Below are 12,630 nucleotides of genomic sequence, written 5' to 3'. Positions count from 1 at the left end.
TTTTAACCCACGCCTTGAAAGCTCAGTTTCTGAAGCACCCGGGCGCTCTTGGCCGCAGGAGGTTTCATGAAAGGTGCTTGTGTCTCAGTGCTGAGCCCCACATCGTGTGTCTGGTGCCCTTAGATTGCACATGTCTGTCAGCATGCATCATTTGCTCCATCACTTGCAAACCGGGAATCTTCCAGCAGGGTTACTGAGGGAGGCGAGAGGGGAAGTTGGGCATTTCTACCAGCCCTGCTGAAAATACAACTTAATTTTTTCCTCTTCCCTTCCCCACCCCTTTTTCTTTGTTGTGTCTTTTTAGATTGTAAGCCTGCAGGCAGGGGCACTCTTGCTTTACTGGTAGCATGTAATCCACTCCAGGAGCCTTTTGGGCGGAGAAGCAGGTTAAAAAGAAACAAATGTGAATAAACAGACAAACAAAGGTGATGAGAAAGATGCATTAGGGCACCATTCCCAAACCAGGTGCCCTCCAGGTGTGTGGGGCTTCACCTCAAAGCTTGGGGAAGGCTGCACTAGGAAACGGTGCACAGACAGCAGGAGGACTGGGGCCATCAGTTGGCCTGGGGTCCATTGCAGGCGGACTGCTTAGTGCCTGCTAGTGGCTGGGATTCCTGCAGAGTGCTCGCCTAGGTGCGCCTCGGTCCGGTCCTGCCAGAGGCAAGAGCACATGTGTTCTGGTTGCTGCATCTCCAGAAGGATACTGTAGTGCTGGAGAAGGTACAGAAAAGGGCAACTGAGGGTGCAATCCTATGCATGTCTAGACAGAAAACAGCCCTACAACAGCTGGCTGGGGCAGGCTGGGAGTTGTGGGACTTCATTCTGCCTAAACATTGCACCTTAAAATGATCAGGGGGTTGAAGCAACTCCCCTATGAGGAAAGGTTGCAAAGTGGTTTTTATAAGGCCAGGGGATCTCGTGCCTCTGTTCCATTTCATTGCAGTCGTGGTAGAATTAAAGGAACTGCTGATAGCATTGCCGTCATTTTTTACTGGCCTTGTTTTTGTGTTTTAACTGTTTTTACCATTATGGCCCTGACATGCAGAAACCCAGTAGGTGAAGTTATTCCCTGTCATGGTGGTGGAAAAGGCTTCCTTCTGCTGAATTTTTGCCTTTTGCCTCATAAAGGCTCAGGAGTTCTGCAAAAGAAAAGCTGACAAACTGAAAAGCAATTCATTTGCAGGCTGAACAGGTCCCAGGCTTTTCTGTATTATAGCCATGCTTATGCCTTTCCCACCAACTATTTCCAGTTCTTTAAGGAGGCCTACTTAACATTTTGAGAATCCTGTGTTGAAAGGAGCAGCTAAATACCAGGGCGTGCAGTAAATATTTACTTTCTGGATTTAGAGATAAAGTGATAACATGCATATTTCATGAGTATTTTAGCCAATCTACTTGACATATTTTTAAAACTACAAGTTTGAGTAAGTTGTACACAGGAAGAACTCAATGGCCCACTCTCAATGATTATGTAAGGGAGAAATTTCCCTGGGGCCAGGAACAATGCCTCTTCAACAGGATACACAAATTCGTCAGCACTCAGGCAAAATAACGGAATGCCGATGGCGACAGTTTCAGCAAAGGGAGACAAAAGGAGCGTGCAGACTAGTCTGCGTACGATTCCAGCCATCAAGCTCTGTGCCTACTGCGCCAGAGGCAGTTGGTGCCTGAGGGCGGCTGATGGTGGGTGGAGCCAAGGGGTCACAGCAGGTAGAGCAGGAGCCCATTGCACAAAGAAGGCCAACCGAGGCATGCAAACGTAAGCACCGTGAGTGCAAAAGCAAAGTTTTTTCTCACACAAGTTTGAAACAAAAGCAGCCCTTTTTGAACCCACAGTTTCTACTTCAGCAGCATCTTGTGGCTCTTCCAGAACACAGTGTTCTAGCTGCCCTGCTGCAATCGATCAAAGCTTGAAGCTTCGACATTAAGGCTCTCTAAATGCATTATTTCAATTGAGGGGGATCTCTGGTGTGCACATTCAGGGGACAAGCCTCATTGACCGCAATGGGAGTTACTTCTGAGTAGACACTAATTGGTTTGTGCTGGGAAACACAGTGATGGGAAACACTCCTTGAAAGGGGTCAGGGTGAAAGGCACACCCCTGGGCAGGGCCTGCATATGGGGGTTGGGTCACACAACAATTATACCTCAGTGTACCAAACTTAAGGAAAAGAATCAGACTTTAAGCAGTCTCAGGAAACTGGTCTTTCTCTGATAAGCTCTGGGGTGGCTGCTGGATGGCCATGACGTCACGTATCCCTAACGACCTCCAAACGCAGCCAGCTCAGAGTAAATAGCTCATGGAGACACCCCCCAGCTCAGAACTGTTGCAATCCCAAATGCCGAAGGATTTCTGGGTACTTCATCCACTCTGCAAGTTCTCTGGTTCTTCTCAATTCAGGGCAGGGAAGGAGAGAAGAAGCCCCCCCCCCCCCGGTTTCCTGGTCAGGATTGCAAAGAAATCTGGGCAGGCTACCCAGAGGTTAACCCAGTCGATTAGGAAACACAACCCAGCAAAACAATCACCCCCTGAGTGAGCAGCAGGAAATCTTTGCCTTGTGTCAGGGTGGAAACTGAGCCGATAGAACCCCAGAGCAGTTCTGATTCTGAGGAGGAACAGCAATCCATGGGAGAGGAGCGCGCTCATCTCTCACATGCACAGCAGCTGGCAGAGATTCCTCCTGCCAGCATTCCTGGGATAGATAGTGACCCTGGCATCGAGAGAGTGCTGGAGGGGGGCTTGCTGGACGCTTGACGCTGACGCCGGGAGCGACGACAGCTGGAGGGTGCAGAAAGGAGGCACAGCACTTGTTTGGCGCACAAGAAACGATCACGTCCCAAGGACCCAAGGGAAAGAGGGAGGATCTCTTCCTAGCCCATAAGTTCAGGGTCTTCCTGTGATTCTCCTTCAAACGAGGACCAACTGCCTAACCTGGAGCATAGGCTACTCTGCTATCTTTTCCCCAGTGCTGTTCCTTGCTTAGTTGCTGGTGATTAGCATCTGAAAGAGTCATTAAGTTGTAAAAGGATTAAAGCCTTGAAAAGAATCCTTTTTTCTGTGTCTTGAGTTAGCTATTGGAGTAGACTGAAAGAGGCAGGTAGGGTGCTCTTGACACCTTGGCCACTGAGTCTCCTCTGCTGGATTGGTTTCTGCCACAAGAACTACCACAGGATCAGGAGAGACATCCTCTCTTTCAGTACACTTTGGATTTCAGACACCTACCTGCCTAGCTAGCTGTGTTTCTGCAAAATCTATGAGGATCCAGGCTCCCTCGCCAGTGCCACTTGAGCAGAGACATACAAACAGAAGAGATATCCCCCTCATCCTTGCATGCCTCTCCCCAAATCCATCCCCCAGCCCCAGTACAGCCAGTAGGTACTCAATCAGGTCTCACTCTCTCTCTCTCACTCTCTCTCTCACACACACACACACATGTGCGCATGCAGATGCACACACGTGTTCTCTCTCCCTTCTTACTCTCTCTATTCTTACTGTGTCTGGTGTCAGGAGCGGAGGTCAACTCTGAGGTGTGCTCAATCAGTGTGTCCACTCTCCCACATTCTGGGCTTGAAGCGTGATACTCAGAGCAAGATGTTTCCCCTCTATGTAGGTAGGCACACCATTTCTTTTAAAAGCCAAGACACTGAGGGCTTTTCTGCAAGAGGCATTTATGATGCGCTCATCAGTCCCCACTCATGGTTGCTTATGGGTTCTTTAGACAACATCGTGACCCTCCGGTGTTGCTTCTGTGTCTTACCAGCACTTTTGGCTTTTTTTTTTTGAGCAGGGAAAATGCAGCATTTAATTGTGTATTTGTGAAACTGAAAGAAAGTGCCACTTCCTCTTGTGTATTTGCGCTATTCCACTACAGCACAGTGCCACCTAGAGGTTATGTAGCAGAAAAGCAGGAAAGGAAAATGCTTCTCGTGTAGTGCTCAGATCTCAATTCTGCAATGAAACCAAAAGTAGATACAGCCAGTTAACAGCCTCGTCTAGAAAAGCTCTGATTGATTGTGGGAGTTGTGCATTGATGGCCATATTCACAGGCTGGGTCCTGATTCAGAGAACCAGATAAGGACCATATTTGGCATTCAGTCAAATGCCCACTACCTGCTCTTGAATGCTGTCAGGAGCGCCCTAGCTGCCTCTTGCAGTCCCCTCCAATAGCCAACTCAGGACACAGACGACGAGGATTCTTTCCGAGGCTTTATTCCTTTATTCCTTTATGACTCTCTCAGATACTAATCACTAGCGACTAAGCAAGGAACAGCACTGGGGAAAGATAGCAGAGTAGCCTAAGCTCCAGGTAAGGCAGTTGGTCCCCGTTTGAAGGGGAACCACGGGAAGACTCTGAACTTATGGGCTATGGAGAGATCCCTGCTCTTTCCCTTGGGTCCTCAGGACGCGAGCATTGCTTGCGTGCCAAACGAGCGCTACGCCTCCTTTCCGCGCCCTCCATCTGTCGTCGCTCCCTGTGTCTGCGCCGAGCGTCCAGCAAGCCCCCCTCCAGTGCTCTCTCGCTGCCAGGGTCACTATCTATCCCAGGAATGCTGGCAGGAGGAATCACTGCCAGCTGCTGTGCCTGTGAGAGATGAGCGATCTCCTCTCCCACGGATTGCTGCTCCTCCTCAGAATCAGAACTGCTCTGAGGCTGTATGGGCTCAGTTTCCACCCTGACAGATGCCCACTACCTGTTCTTATGCCTGGCTGAGGGGATTGAGGGGAGGGGAGCATGTGCAGCGGCAGCACTGCAGAGGAAGCCACAGAACATGCACAAAAAGTCCTAATCAGCATAGCCACTGAAGGAGATCGTTGTCAGCCTGTCAGAGAAGGTGGAGGGCAGTGCACACACATTGCAACTCCAGCAAGTGTCTTGGGGGGAAGTCTAGGAGACAGGGAGTGGAAAATTTGGGGGCTATACAGGAGGGGGGCTCCACCCTGCCCGCCCAAACAACGGCCCCCTCTTTGTGTCGTACTATCATGCCAGACCATTACAGTCAGCTCCCACCCAATATGCTATCAGACTTGAACTAGACAGCACTTCAGACAGAGGACACCTTCGAAGAGAGGGCTGTCCTCTGTACAGCAGGACACCAGGGCCAGATCTACGCGGCAACGAAGGTGAAGCACTTTCGTGTTTAACGTGGATTTTCTTGAAATCGGCTTTGGTCCATCAGGGGCACACGAAGCAAAAGGTGTGGAGTAAACACAACCTTAAAATCTGCTTTTCACAGGTCAGACGGCACTTTGATCTGCCTTCTTCGTGGCTGGATGGGCGGAGTCCCACTAGCAGAAGTGAGCGTCATAGATGCTGCTCAGCCAGTGAGAGAGGCTTGCTCCATGCTCCACTGCTCAGGGAAGCTGAATGAAGGAGATGAGTAATGTCGGATAGTTTACCCTACACCTCTCCCCTCACATCCGCCGACTGTGAACCAGCAGTATTTAAGCCCAGGGATAGACTGACAGGTGGGCAGACAGGGGGCGCCTAGGTCCTGCATGGAGGGGAAGGTCTGAACTGCCTCCCCCTGCTACCGCTCTGGAGTCAGCAGCAGGGGCTGCTGCCCCCACTTCCCTGACTGGAACTAGGCCTCCTCCTACTCCCCCAAACCATGCAGGAAAATCACAGACGGAGAGGACTATCCTGAAGGGGAGACACGATTGAATGAATCAGCAGCTGCTAGCTGTGAATGGAAAAAGCAAACTGCTGCATTACTCTGAAGGGGCGACCCAGCATGATTCTATGATTGGGGGGGCTTGTTCCCAGCCCTGTCCATGCCCCCTGGCTGTGCAGGCCACCCTTTCTCCTCCCTGCTCTGTGTATTCTGTAGTTGAAGGTGTATCGTGCAACTGCGAAGTTGCAAGTGTGTTGTGTGACTGCGAAATGGCTGGCTGCCCTTTCTCCTCCCTCCTCTGTGTATTCTGTAGTTGAAGGTGTATCGTGCAACTGCGAAGTTGCAAGTGTGTTGTGTGACTGCGAAATGGCTGGCTGCCCTTTCTCCTTCCACTCTGTGTATTCTTTACTGTGCACTACACATAAGCTGGCTACTACACTACTGTGAATGAAACAGGGCTACTGATATTATGATTGGGAAAAGGAGGGTACTTATTGTGAAAGCAGCCCGAATACAAAAGGGGGGAAAGAGGGAATGGCGGGGACGAGCGGCCCCACCCTTGACCACCTCACTACCAGGTCACAGCCACGTTGCACAGGCTTGCCCAGGATTTAATGTGGAGGGAGCGGGCATACTGCAGGGGAACCACCTGGGAGCCGCTTTAAGTAAAAAAACAAGGAGTAAAAGGACTTTCAGAAAATGTGGCTTTTCAGGAGGGTGCAGCTGGCTGGCTGTGGACTGGCCATGATGTCATGTGTCCCTAATAACTTTAAGCCACAGCAGCAGCAGAGAAAGCCTCCTATGTAGATGGGTCCATGGCCACCCTACCATGATCCAGTGATGTGTTTTTTTTTATTATTATTATTATTAGTAGTAGTAGTATTAAATTTATTAATCGCCCATCTGGCTGGTCACCCAGCCACTCTGAGCGATGTACAACATACAATAAAACAGTTTAAAACAATAAAATTCTACAATAAAAACATTTTCTAAAATACCCTAACCCACCCCAAATGCCTGCCTGAACAACCACGTTTTTAATGCATGACAATAAAGAGGGGGCATGACAGAGTTCCCTACGGAGGGAGTTCCACAGAGTGGGGGCCACCACAGAAAAGGCCCTCTCCCTCGTCCCCACCAGTCTAGCTGTCCTGGCTGATGGGACAGAGAGAAGGCCATCCAAGGCTGATCTTGTTAAGCGGCCTGTCTGGTGCTGCTGAAGGCGTTCCTTAAGATAGGCTGGGCCGGAACCATATAGGGTTTTAAAGGTCAAAACCAACACCTTGAATTTGGCCCGGAAAACAACTGGTAACCAGTGCAACTGCTTCAGCACTGGAGTGATGTGATCTCGCCGGCGGCTGCCTTTAATCAGGCGAGCTGCCGCGTTCTGTACCAGCTGCAGTTTCCGAACCGTCTTCAAGGGTAACCCCACGTAGAGCGCATTAGAGTAGTCTAAACAAGAGGAGACCATGGCATGTACTACCGATACATGCCCTGTTTTAAGTTTACAAAGCAAGACCGCATACCTGGGATCTCTTAGCAGCTGCTAAAGCATAACTCACCTTTGTTAAGTTATTCTCCATATAAAAAACACATGAAGAGCCCAGCTCAAATAGGCTAATGGCCTGTCTGTCTGAGACCATCCTGTTTCTCACAGTGACAAACCGGAACAGAACATGAATTAGATTGTATACTCAGGCCAATGACACACTTCCAGAAGTGTTTGCCATGGGTTTTCCAGCTGTGTGTGAGAATAAGGAAAATCAGCCATTCCTCCCTTAGCTGTCCTTTGAGATTCCCAAAGGGTGCTTCCTGATGGACGGCTGCCAAGCGCTACTGGGCAAAAGGCCACGATTTCTTCCTTCTCTTCTTAACATATTTTTGTGGTAACAAAACAAGAAAGAAGAAGTGGTGGGAAAACACTGAAGAGTTACAAATGGAAGATGACATTGTCTGGATCACCTGTAAAATTCCATGTTTGAGGCAGGGTGATTGCACAATAAAAACCTTGTCTGAAAGTACCCAGAGAGTTTTTCTATATGTGGCTGTTAATTGGCTGTTAATCCTCTGTAATTGAGATCCAAGATATGAAGTGTTTCCTTTCCTGCTTTTCCACTACATAACCTCTATGTGGCACTGTGGTGTAGTGGAATAGTACAAATACACAAGATGAAATCGCCACATTTTCCAAGCTCTAAAAAAACCTGCCCAAAGTGCTGGTTAGACATAGAAGTGAACCTGGAGGGTCGCAACGTCATCTAAAGAACCCATAAACAGCCGTGAGTGTGGAATGACGTGTGCACAATAAATGCCTTGTGTTGTGTAGAAAAGCCCAGAGTCTCCACTGATGTGTGATATTCCACCTAAAGCTGGGTCAATAATATCAACTGAGCACATCCTCAGTGTAGCCTTGTTGTCATTGGTAGAATTCCACCTAATTTCAGTAGACTGAGGAAGACAGTTGAATGGGTCGGCTGGATTGTCAACGAATGCTTATGCTTGGCTCTGTTGAATCAACTCTGCCACTCTAATTAAAGTTTTACCATGCCAACTGACCTGACACCTTAATTATTCCAAGTCTAAGCTATTTTAAAAAAGAAGAACGAGCTCGTTTTGACAAGGGTTGGGTGCCCAACACAGTTTTACTTGTTTACGTAGACAACACTCCTTCTCACCGATGGTCTCGGTGGGGGCGTATCCATGGCCAATTCGCTGTGAGCTGGCCCCATTTGAAGGCGATCTGGCAGCTGCCCTTTTCACACATTAATGTTTTATCGCCTGATGTCACCAAGCCTGAGAGCCACTTCAGAAAGTAAGCATCCTCGCAAGGCTTCCCTGGTCCACCGCTTCTTTTCTCAGGCTTGGCATCGGCTGCCAGGCTCGCTTCAGCCCTCACTGTCTTGGGGGTGGGAGGGCGGGGGACTAGTGTTCTTGCCTTCGACTGGCCCCCCTCCTGGTCCTTCGCAGCAACCTGACACACAGTTATTCAGACAGACCTGTTTATCTGCCTGCCAAGAAATGCTGTGTGTGGTTAGTTTCTCTACACTGAAGGTATCGAAGCAGGGTCAGTAATTTAAAAAAATGTTGGCAGTCCATCAGAAAACAGGCTCCTTTTGTTCCTCCCAAGGTTGCCAACATGTCAAGCAGCCCACTGTAGCTATGCCTTTAACGTAGTTTCATGTGCAGATATCGGAAAAGCTTTGTCAGCTGATTCCTGTACATCAACCTGCTGTTAAAGACACAGCAGCAAGCCAGTCCATTTTTTCCTTGTCGGCTGGCAACTCTAGCCCTCCAGTTTCAACATGCCCCTGAATAAGAATCCAGAGAATGCATGATGGCACTAGTCCCGTGCCACAGGCATAGACTGTTATCCAGGGGTATCCCAATTTCTCTGGACTTGTCCAGACTGAAAGCCTGACCAGCTGCCCCTCTCTTACCTCACTTTACAAGCCTCGGCAGAAGCTGCGGAGATTTCATAAACTTGTCAGCTGGCAGATCTGGAGTGATTTTTTTTGTAATCCAAGCTGTAGAACACTGGAGATGGATACTGGGGAATCTGGTGCAAGACAGTGGGGAAGGGAGGAAGTCCTTTGGCTGCCACAAACATCCCCTTTGGGAATTGCATAAGTGAACTTTGGAAGCTGGCACGGTCAGGCTGTGGGATGGAGCACTTTCATCGCTGTCCAGATCGAATGTGATGACAGGCATCTGCGAAACCCAAGTCAGGGGGAAAAGCACACTCAGGTCTCAGGGGTGAGTTTCTTGTTGTTTGGATGGGAAATGTTCACCTCACACCCGAGCCGAGGCAATAACATCTTGTTATTACACCTTAATGCTAAGTAATAACTTGCCTGGCAGGGAAGGATGATCTCCTAACTGGTTCTGCAGCTCAGGTGATACCCCGGAGTTGCCAGGTTTTGTCCAGAACCTTGAACAGCAGCTTGTATGTGCAGACATTAGTTCACAATAAGGTTTCTCTCCGTGCCGTGACAAGCTTCACCTCTGACATCCAAACCAGAAACCTATGGATGTGCCCATGTGTTTTTTCCAGTTGAGGTAAACAGCAGCTGTGCGTGTGGCAGGAGGACATTTTCAGAGGGGAAAATGGCGTGAGGGGAAAGGACAACCCCGTCCAACCAGCACTGGTCCTGGTCCAGAGAGGGCCCTTCCGTGGCTGCTATCTGAAGAAGTTGGACGAGCGATGGCGGAGAGGCATCTCAGTCATCATGCCTCGTTTGGCCCTGAGTCTTGCATGCCAAGCTGCTGTTGACATCTCAAAAGTAACCCAAGCCAGGTTTTTTCCTTTCTTTCTGACCAGTTGGCATGGTCTACTCTAAGTGGAGGGGCCGCAAGCAGCCTTCTTACTCACAGAGTAAGAAGGCTGCTTACTCACCCTTGGACTCAGCCAGAGGAATCTGAGTGTTTCTGAAAGAAAAGCCACAGTCCAGAGAACGATGTGACTAGCTGCATAATCCCAACGGGATCTGGAGCCAAACAGCAGTGCCCCCCCTCTGCACGGCAGGTAGGTTTGCCCCCCCCCCCCCCGGCCTGGCCTGCTCTTCGTGCCTTTGCAAGCAACTTGATCTGCAGAAATAAGCAGGTGAAGCTTTCCACAGCTTGGAGACAAGTGCTGTTTGCTTGTTTCTTTGTTTAAACTACATACATGCTGCTTGATAGCCTTAGTTTAAATACAATATAAAAACCAATGTAAAAACAATATAAAATAATAAATACATTAACAACATCACGAGAACTGTAGAACAGAGCAGTGTGATTACAAGTCAGGGAAAGCATGAGTAAACAGATACATCTTCAAGAGGCGTCTAAAGCTTGCCACAGTTTCCACCTCTTGGAATACAAATGAGAGCCCATTGCAGAGGTTGGGTGCCACTACCGAGAAGGCCTGCAGACGTGCTGCTCCTTGATGACACACAGCTCATCACGGAACGACCAATAAAGCCTCCTTGGAAGATCTCAGGGGCTGATGTGATATATATAGGGGAGGGCAGTCAGCTTCCTGAGTTGTTTAGGGCGTTGGATAAAACCTTGAACATGGCACGCCACTCTCTGTAGCTAGCCTGGTGTTCCTTGCCCTAAATCTGGTTCTTTTTCAAACTCATTTTGCGTCGGATTTTCCTGTCACAGTGGCTTCAGTGCCGTCGGGGAGCCTGTGTGACCTCAGCTGGCTTTGGCGCGGGCTGGTGTAAGTGGCACTGATTGGCGGAAGGGAAAGTTGTGTGGGGCCAGGGGTGTGGGGAGAGCAGAGGGGCAAACACGGAAGTAACTCAAATCTGCACGGAAGTAACTCATTGCCTTCAGTTCCACTTTGCTGAGTACAGGAGCAGCCCTGCTGCTTTGAAACTGCAGTGTTGCGAACGTGGGCTCAGCCACTGCCTCTCACTTTAAATATTGACTGAGCTCGGAAGCTGGGAGGGGAGCCAGCCCTGTTGCTCTGAAACGGCGTGGCTATGAAGGAAGTAGCACAGCTAAGAAACAGTGGATGCCTGTTGATTCGAAGCGGCGAGCTGAGAAAGGGTGGATGCCAGGGTGGATGATTGCCATGAATGTGTACTCAGGAGCACTTCGTCGCGCCCGTGTAGGATGGGGGAAGGCTGTTCATTGGGCAGTTAATATACATCAGAGACAACGTGCTAGTCGCTCTCCCTCCTCGCCGGCTCCGCACTCTCTGCTCTCAGCACCTCTTGCACCCCTGCTCCTGCTGCTCAGTCAGTGGGCAGCGGCAGCTGCCTGCCCGTCTGCCCGCCTCACAAACCTGTGTGGGTATGTGGGGTTTGCCATGAACGTCTGCTCGTAAGCAAGCAGGCGGAGGGAGCAAGCCTCCACTCCCTGGCTGCCCCGCACCCACGCAACCGCCGGCGTCCATTTTGCCCGCCCCACCCCACGAATGCAGCTTCCGTTCCCGTTTGCCCGCAAAAGAGGAGGAATGCAGCACTGTGTGTACCATGGAAAGAGCTGAGTCATTTCTGTGGGAACGCGGATTCTGCCCAAATCACTTCACAAAGCGTTTCCGTTTAGATTGGCCCTTCGTACTGCTATATGACGTTAAACACAAGCATAATGCTGCCAGTGAACTTGCAAGTCTTCAGTGAGTGGTGCACTCTTTGCAAGGAAATTAATGTGGAAATGGCAGTGGTTGTCCTAAGACAAGGGACTTGATCATCCTTCCTGCAAAAACTGTCCCTGCACAACAGGAATACGCTATGAAGATGGCTGTCTCATCGATGCTCACTGAGGAAACCTATTAACGACACCTCGCGAATATTCCGGAGAGACATCACTCCATGTGTGAGGCATGTTTGCCTTGCTCAATTTGACCCCCTTTTCCTGGCTAGGGGCGTATGCACCTTAGGTTTGATTAGAATCTAATTCTAGGCTTGATTAGAATCTGATCATGTCCAGTCTAGCCTTGCACACACGACATAGCTGCTGTTGCTTATGCATTTGGCTGTGTTCCCGCCTCAGCCGAGGTCAGAGGCAAAAGATACCAATCTACATTACAACTGTAAACTGGTTTCAAACTGGTTTATCTAAAGGGATCCTGCAGTTTCATGAGGGTACTGAGAATTCTTTGCTAGAGACCCCTGTCCCCTGCCCAAGCGGCCCCTCTTCCTAGAGCTACAATTCCCAGAATTCCTGTATTTGGTAGCCGTAATTGCTAAAAACAGGTTTGAAACCAGTTTAAAGTTGTAATGTAGATTGCCCCCAAGTTTACTACTCTCTTGCCATTATGGGGTCTCTTTGGTTCACTCTAAAACCAAGTGACTAGCTGACATTAAATGACACTGGTGACAAAATTCTGCCCTATGGCACACCACTGTTCAACTGCCAGGGGGCCAAGGCACAGTCACCTAATGTTATTCTCTGGAAGCGATCCCATAACGGTGAGTTGAACCACTGTAAACAAGTAGGGATGTACGAAACTCACCTTTTGACGGAATCTTTCGCGGTGGGGGGGAGGCGCTCCGTCCCTCCCCCTGGAATCCTTGACAGGGGGGA

The 12,630-nt window shown here is 49.6% G+C and overlaps 1 protein-coding gene across 1 annotated transcript in view; it reads right to left on the bottom strand.

The window, feature by feature from the left end:
- LOC146347681 (flavin-containing monooxygenase 1-like) overlaps positions 1 to 9,454 on the bottom strand; it is a 40,039-nt gene extending 30,585 nt beyond the window's left edge. Inside the window, exon 1 of the mRNA XM_084851088.1 lies at positions 9,051 to 9,454. The gene's annotated coding sequence lies outside the window, so the exon portion shown is untranslated. The remainder of the gene's footprint in view (positions 1 to 9,050) is intronic.
- Positions 9,455 to 12,630: the final 3,176 nt, after the last annotated feature.

The sequence above is a fragment of the Heloderma suspectum genome, chromosome 4 (assembly GCF_057233095.1).
Source record: "Heloderma suspectum isolate Gila_16-S chromosome 4, 16-S_ref, whole genome shotgun sequence".
Classification (NCBI taxonomy): Eukaryota; Metazoa; Chordata; class Lepidosauria; order Squamata; family Helodermatidae; genus Heloderma; species Heloderma suspectum.
The sequence above is the reverse complement of the archived record's forward strand: the minus strand, read 5'-3'. Positions and strand labels throughout refer to the sequence as shown.